At 31.7% G+C, this 8,081-nt stretch overlaps 1 long non-coding RNA gene across 1 annotated transcript in view; it reads left to right on the top strand.

Annotated features, from left to right (window-relative positions):
• Positions 1-5,943: 5,943 nt before the first annotated feature.
• Positions 5,944-8,081, top strand: part of LOC141447298 (uncharacterized) — a 65,719-nt gene continuing 63,581 nt past the window's right edge. Inside the window, exon 1 of the long non-coding RNA XR_012454249.1 lies at positions 5,944-6,013. This is a non-coding gene — a long non-coding RNA (uncharacterized lncRNA). The remainder of the gene's footprint in view (positions 6,014-8,081) is intronic.

Raw genomic sequence — 8,081 nt, 5'->3', positions numbered from 1 at the left:
CGCTACAATCTAAAATACTTCTAACTATAGTAAACGCTCCATTTTATGTCTCCAACCTGGACTATACACACTGACCTTAACATTCCTTTTGTCAAACAAGTCGCTGAAAACACGATACAAAAAACTCCACTTCAACTTGCAACTTCATATCAATCCTCTAGCTCAAAATCTTTCTTCAAGAACTCTTCTTGATAACCCGAGACAAGACGTCTTAAAAGACAGTGGCCTTGTGATCTCCTCTCAAGTGAAGAGAGCGACTAAATAGCTAATATTACCACTGGGTAACTTCTCCACTCGTTTACTTCAACCTGCAATCTCATATAAATCCTCTAGCTCAAAAATCTTTTTTCAAGAACTCTTTCTGATAACCCGGCAAGACGCCTTAAAAGACAGTGGCCTCGTGATCTCCTCATAAGTGAAGAGAGAGCGACTAATAACCTAATATTTTGAAGTGTTACCACTGGGTAACTTCTCCACTCGTAAACCTCTGTAATTCAGAGTTCTGTTACTTATAGCGCCAATGCGCTGATTGTAGCAAAAATAAAGAAGTGTTTTCTTATGAAGTGTCTCGAGTATGATAGCTTTGTACTCGAATTTATATTCCAGAAATAAGACAGGACGAATTCATATTCAATTAAAAATCTTAAGTAGAATGCTTAGCTGGTGGATTGTACTATTAAAAATGGATAATAATAGATTACCAAAGATGTGTTACTCTAGATTAGCTCAATTAGACAATAATAATGTAAAGTCTCCTTCCAACTGGTACACCCATCTTAAACACTATTTGACTATTATTGGTTATGAACGGTTAATTAACCAGAACATTAGTGGGATTTCAGCCTGTAAAAGTGATATGTTAAACGCATTTAAAAATCACCTGTTGAGCAAAGACGTTGAATTTGTTATAAATTCCAGATTTAATGATCACTATAGATTTGTCAGTCCTCTTGGCTCTAATGAAATGTCTTATCTTCAGATAGAGGGAAATATTGAAAAGATAAGGATTTTAGCGCAATTGCGTATGATCTCTAAAAAACATCCTAGAATTTTAGTTCGTGATGTGAGATTACAGTTTTTTCCAAATGAATTGTGCGACTTTTGTAACTTTGGTCAAAACGATTTGTATCACTTTTTATTTATATGCCCCAAGTTGAGGACCCACAGATTAAAATTTATTAATAAGTATTTAAAATCACATGATGATTCTGCACTTGATAATTTAACAAACCTGTTAGCCACTAATTCTTCAAGCCAAATGAAAGACATATTTTTATTTTTTCTTAATGCCATTAAATTAAAAAAATAAATAAATAAAAATCATTTCCTGTTTATATATTGTAAAACTAGTATTATGAATTTTTCTGATTGTTAACTCAGTTTTTCACTATTGTCTTTACTAAATTTACTTTTTGTAATCTGTATTTTGTGACACATTGTATGTTATTATTGCCAATGTTCCAACTCCTTTGCCATGAAGATTATTCTTCAGTGCAAATAAATAAATAAATATATTCCAGAAATAATGGATTTTCTAATCCTAACTATCCTCTCACCGCATAAAAAGAGGGGGTATCTTTAAAACGAGTAATTTTCGATAAAAATCCTGAAAAAAGGGGAAAATTCTATTTGCTTAAGTAATATTTCCGGAAGTGAGGTTTTAATCGCTAACTTGGTAAGATCCTTTGAAAGGAACAATTTAAATTTTGAAGTTCCGCAATTTGTGATTTTTCTTCTTCCTTTAAAAATAAATAAATAAATAAAAATAAAATAATATAGAAAATAAAATTTGAATATTCAAGATAATTATTGTTACCAGACTTTTATAAAAAAATAATAAAATAACTCCACCGGAATAATTATACCTATTTTGTAAGTTAGGTTGTTCACACATTTTTCTTAATTGTTATTATATTGGGAGCTAAAAAATAAGAAGAAAAATATTATTAAGTAAAAAGAAACCACTCTTGAAACCTCTCTAAAAAAAGTATAAAATAAAAGAATACAAAAAAAAATCTATAATTAAGTAAGGATGCGGCTGATTTTATGTCTGATGAAAGGTTGTCCATAGACTAGATATAGGGACAGAGGCACGCCTCCTTGGCAACAACGGCAGCTTCGTAACTAGAAGAAGAGCCCACAGTGGAAGAGGAAGATGATGAAGAAGAATAAGGAGAAAAAAAAACAAAAAATGAACCTACAGAATATGTTTAAAGGCTGAAATTAGGGGCGATTAACCATTGCTACTAGATCATTAATTAAAGCTGCTTGTTCTTTTAAAATACTTGGAGGTGTAAATCAAAAAACTAGAAGTAGACTTGTTGATAGTTCTTTTGACTGTGTTTGGGGAACTCTTCTTTTTCATAGATGTATCATCAATGTAATAAACATGGACGTTTTATGTACTATAAGAAAAAAAAAGAAGTTATGGCCTGGAATAAGCTTTGTAATTCAAAGGGGGGTATTGTTGGAGGGCAATTAAACCTAATATAGAATTGTTGGGATGTTCAATTTTTTCTTTTGTGAATAAGATTCTAGCATCCTTTATGTGGGCGCTAAAATAATCGATCTTTTCCTGGTAGAAAGAGAATTAAGTAAATTTAGACAAATTAGTTTAATACTCTTTGGATAAGGAAAGCATCCTGGACAAAATTATCGAGGCTATCTTTTGTGCGAGCCTAAGATTTGGGCACTGATAAAGACTGGACTGATGAAGACTCCATTTCTTAAGATTGATATGGGAACTAGAGGAGATAATGGAAGAGTGGGTAATAAGAAAAGAACTGACATAGTCTTGGACATGTCCAGAAAAATTGGGAAAAGAGGAATAGCCCAGAATGGTTGAGGAGAATACTTAGAACAGGATAGTATGAAAGGAGAAATCTGACGACCTGCAGACTCCTACTAGCTAAAGTAGTGTCCTTGGTTTTGACGAGATAGTCCTGCAAGAAGTGAAGATGCTGCAAAAAAAAAAATTGTAGAAGAATAATGCTGCACGAGAATCGAGACAAATCTCGGTCTCGGTACCGAGACTGAGACCGAGACATTATATATATCTTGTCGAGATTTATTCGTGAAATCTCGGTCTCGTCTCGGTATTTCAAATATTTATTTTTAGCTACAAAATTATAAAATTGTGTTCTTTATAAATAAATAATCATTACGGGTACCGAATTAATTATTAATTAAGATTTTATTATAAGTATATACTACATCTATTTGACTTCAAATTACATAATTTTTTACATCATTTTCACTATCCCTAATCTAATATTTTAAACTTTGATATTATTTGATTTATATTTTAGAATGAGGGAAGTTTGTTTTTTTTATTTCACGAATCGACTTGATATAGGAGGCAGATATGTTATCTGGGTCTTTCATTTGGCGCGTTATTAACATCTTTTTGAAATTATATAAAGATATATAACAGTAATAGTAATATATGATGCATTGAAGTGTAAGTAGTTGTCTTCTTTTACACACATTTTCATTACCAATATATAAATTAAAATAATTATTAGAAAATAATAACATTTTTTGAAAAGATTATTAATAGCAAACCATTTTTTTATTCATTTTGATTGGCTCAGATATTGGGTTCATTTTTATTTTTTTTTTTATTTTTAATACTTAAACAAAAAAATAAAAAAACCGAGATATCTCGACGAGACCGAGACCGAGACGAGATTTGAGCGACCGAGGCGAGATTTGCATAAAGTCTCGCCTCGTCTCGGTCTCGTGCAGCACTATAGAAGAAAGTCTTACATTTAAAACTAAGAACCCTAAATGGTTGTGTGCCTTCATTAGTGGCTGTTGATGTTTCGGTAGTCATGCTACGTACGAAGATTACGATCGTATGTATCTATGGATAAATGAAAATCTCATTGTGCCCCTTTTTTTTGTAAATCAAGATGGGTCAAAATGTAGTTTAGTATTGTCAGACTTCCTGAAGAAATGGGCAAAAACCAAATCCCATCCACCTGCTGGGAAATACTTTAAAGCTAACATGTTAACTAGAGCTATAAAGTTAACATATTCATGATGGCCGTGTTACGAGTCACTGCAATACAATTGATTTATGCAATAAACGCTTATAGTTGAGATGAGAGATCGTTTATTCTTGCCTCAAAATCACATTTAGTTGTTACTCCATTAATTTTCAACCAACTTATACTCTTGGTATCTTTTCTTATGTAACATTTTATCTTAACCATTTTTTTACTTAAAATATTTTAATAGAAAGTGTGTCCTACGATTAACCTTTTGCCAGCAAAATTATACCAAATAGAAAGTGCAAAATATGTGGTGAAAATATGGTACATTATTATAGTAATAACATTCCAAATTTAGCTCTCAATTTTGAGATAGTTCTCTCGGTCTCTCTCTCAATTCTTTCAATCTCTGCTTTTGGTGAAAATCAGTCTCCCGGAAATGTCAGATTTCCCAGTGTTTTTAAATTCCAGGGAAATTCTATTTAGGGCACTTCAGAGGAGCAGGATTGCTCGGAGTTAGGCTTTCCCCGAAAAGTGCCTCTACTGTTTATTGTACTGGGCTTGCTAAATAGTATTAATAAGAACCAGAAGTGAAAATAATTCCTGGATAACCTAATAGAGTTTTTAGTATCTCAAGATTTTCTCGGTTCTTGGTGATTTAACTTAAACTTATTTCTACAACTTCTTTTGAACCGAAAGTTCGATTATGGGATTAAGAATGGAATAGATTTATTTTTAAAATGTTAAGAATGAAATTAGGCTCAAGCTTTTAGAGTTAAAAGAATGAGTTAGAAACTTGAGAATAATTTATGGACTGTTGAAACCAGATTTATGATAAATATAGAAGGCAGTGTTTTTTTTAGAACGGAAGTGAAACAAAAATAAAATTTATTTTTCATTTTACAAAGATATTTTTGCGAAAATAAATTAATGATAGAGTTGATACATTTGCAATGATAGTTGAAAAGGCCTTTGGCGTTTTAATATATTGTAACGGATGTACTGTTGTTGCACTATTTTTTATTAGATACATTATTTGTGAGTTATATTTCCTTTAATTTTGAGGGTTTGGTACAAAATAAATTACATTTTTTCCACGTATGTGTATGTTATAAATTGCAATGATTGTTGAGAACCAATTAGTAACAATGATTGTGGCTCAATATTTATTACATAATACGCTAGAAATGTTCTATTTAAAACTATTTAGATTCTGTGTGCAATAATGCAAACTTTATTTGAAGTTCTAAACAATTTTTAAACTTCTTATAATTTAAATTTTCTAATTTGCTGTAGATGTCCTGATAAAACCATAAAATGGGCCAAAAACTATTAAAAATGTCGCATTTAATTATTACCTTTATATTTATTTCACTCTTAATTAATGGAAGACAAAATACATTTCAAAAAAAACTATCTAATAATAATATTATTCCGAATATTTATATTTCTAATTATTACTTACCTAAACAATTAAAATCTTTATTTTACTAATTTTATTATACAATATATGCATTAAAGCGTTTCACTTGCTATTTGTGCATTGGTTTGAGAGTTAATTCTGTGTTCCTTTTGCCGTTTAATCTAAAATCTCTTGCCCAGGTCCCCGAACTGGGCTGCCTGGTAAAATTGAGGCTTGAGTAATTGTTGCTATACGGGAAATAAGTATGTCGCCGAACTCAGTAAGTCAGTTATAGAAGCGACACTTTATTACAATATTTTGTTTATAATGACTATGTTTGCGTTTGTCGTTTAAGTCTTAGACAAAAAATCGATTGCATTGCCTGAAGTCTTGACGATATTTAGTTGCTTTCCCTTCACAAAATTGGAGCCATATTATGGTTTCAGCATTGTCTTGTAGATTTGGCACAAAATATTTTGATAAACTAAATCCTAGAAAAATGGGTAGTTATAATATTAAATAAAAAAAATTATTATTTTTTGTTGCAGTGGCTAAGTGGCCGTATAAAAGGTGGTTGAAACGGAAAAACTGGAAATAGCTGTCCAAAGTTTTCCAGGTAACAACTCATAATTTTCTTGAATTTATTCATCATTTTCTTTTGAAATTTAATTTCTTTTTAATAATAAAAAAACTAAAAATAAAACTCGAATTAATCACCGTAGAAAATACATAATTTATTTGTGATCAAACACAGACATTTTTTTTAAATCTTTTATTGGAATTTGCAACTGCAACGATTGTTGCAACAAGCAAATGTGATGTAATATAATAATGTCATGAATGAAGATAGGAGTAAGTACCCGATGGCAACACTCCATTAAACTGAATATTTGCACTGTACTGCTCTCATGATAAGAGTAGATCGCGGCGCCATCTTCTCTTCCAATCTCCTTGGACGATTGTCTGGTAATGTGGAAGAAGATAAGTGTGCAATTAAAGGATTAGTTTGAGCTGCTGTAAAGGAATGAAATTTTAAGAAATGAGTTTTAATAAGGTCGTTAATGAAAGGGATTTTGAGGTCATTATGGATGGTGAGGTTAGAAATATAGAATGGAGAGTTTTTTTTAACATCAAAAACATTACTATGCAGAGAATTTGCTGCAACTCTTAACCATCAGTTCTGCATTCTGTTTCCTCTTACTGCATTCGACGGAATTCTAAATTCGTGAAGGAATTCATGTTAAAAGTATATTTAATCTGATCGCCTGGGTAAGAATAATTTTATTCTAATCAGTGATTAAACGGAAACTCAAAGGTGATTTCTTTTCAAACGACGTACTCAGTTTCTTACTTGTGAAATAATTTTTGATATGGATGCATCCAAAATTATTGGATCCTCTGATAAGAGTTACAAGAAGAAGAAGAAGAACCAGAACAATTCCCGAAATTGCTATTTTTGACAACGTTTTTCACGAAATCTATTTGTAAAGTTAGTAAGTAAAGTAATCGCCTTTTTTTTCAGGCGGAGCTTAACGTCTAACTACCTATTAGGTGACCTAGACGGTGGACGGAAGCTCATATTTTACTATAAACAATTTTTTCTAACAAATACAGGGTGACCAAAGTTATATGCTCCACCCACTTTTTTTTTAACGGCGGGAAATTTCGAAAAAATAAAAAACACGTATTTAATCATTTTTAGTCTAGTTTATTTTCAGTGATTGGCCCATTTTTTTAAACCCTTGTATCTCGAGATACAGCATCCAACTTTTGTTTTTCAAATGGAACGTTATATTTTTTGTTGCATATTTTTATAGTATTTGAGCTCCTAAAAAAAACAAAAAAATTTTTTTTTGAAATCGGTTAGGTTTTTCAAAAGTTATGGCAATTTAAAATACGCTTTGCTTGTAGCAGCACTTATGGTGGCGAAGTCAAGATCTAGGCAGGCTAGAGTTATTCGACGTTTCACATCATCGACTGAAGCCACGGGATTAAGGTTACTGTACACTTTATTTTTTAGATATCCCCACAAAAAAATAGTCCATTGGGGTTAAGTCCAGAGATCGAGGTGGCCATTGGATGGGACAATGAGTTCCCAAGCACTTTTCATGGAAATTTCTGTCCAGGTAACGTCGAACAACTCTCGCATTATGTGCCGGACAACCAACTTGCTGAAAATACATATCTAGCCGACGTTGTAGAGAAACATCTTCGAGCAGAACTGGCAAAATGTCTCTTATAAAAAAGTTAGATACCTTTCACCAGTTAAGTTCTCTTTGTAGAAGTATGGGCCGATTAGTTGATTTCTTAAAACTCCACACCAAACGTTTGTAGAAAAAACAACCTAAACGTCGAATAACTGTAGCCACCCTAGATCTTGACTTCGCCACCGTAAGTACTGCTACAAGCAAAGCGTGGGAGTCCAGAGTTTTGGCTTGCCTATCCGTTGATTGTGCCCAGTTTGAATAGATTCTTAAAAAAAAATAACGTAATTTTGACAATAAACTGAAATTTGTTTTTCATATTTTAAATTACCATAACTTTTGAAAAACCTAACCGATTTGAAAAAAAAATTTTTTGTTTTTTTAGGAGCTCAATTACTATAAAAATATGCAACAAAAAATATAACGTTCCATTTGAAAAACAAAAGTTGGATGCTGTATCTCGAGATACAGGGGTTTAAA

Source organism: Rhodnius prolixus, unplaced genomic scaffold (genome assembly GCF_049639745.1).
Source record: "Rhodnius prolixus isolate KJV_2025 unplaced genomic scaffold, Rpr scaffold_7, whole genome shotgun sequence".
NCBI classification, from domain to species: domain Eukaryota; kingdom Metazoa; phylum Arthropoda; class Insecta; order Hemiptera; family Reduviidae; genus Rhodnius; species Rhodnius prolixus.
Note: the sequence above shows the minus strand (reverse complement) of the source record. Positions and strands in the feature narration are given on the sequence as shown.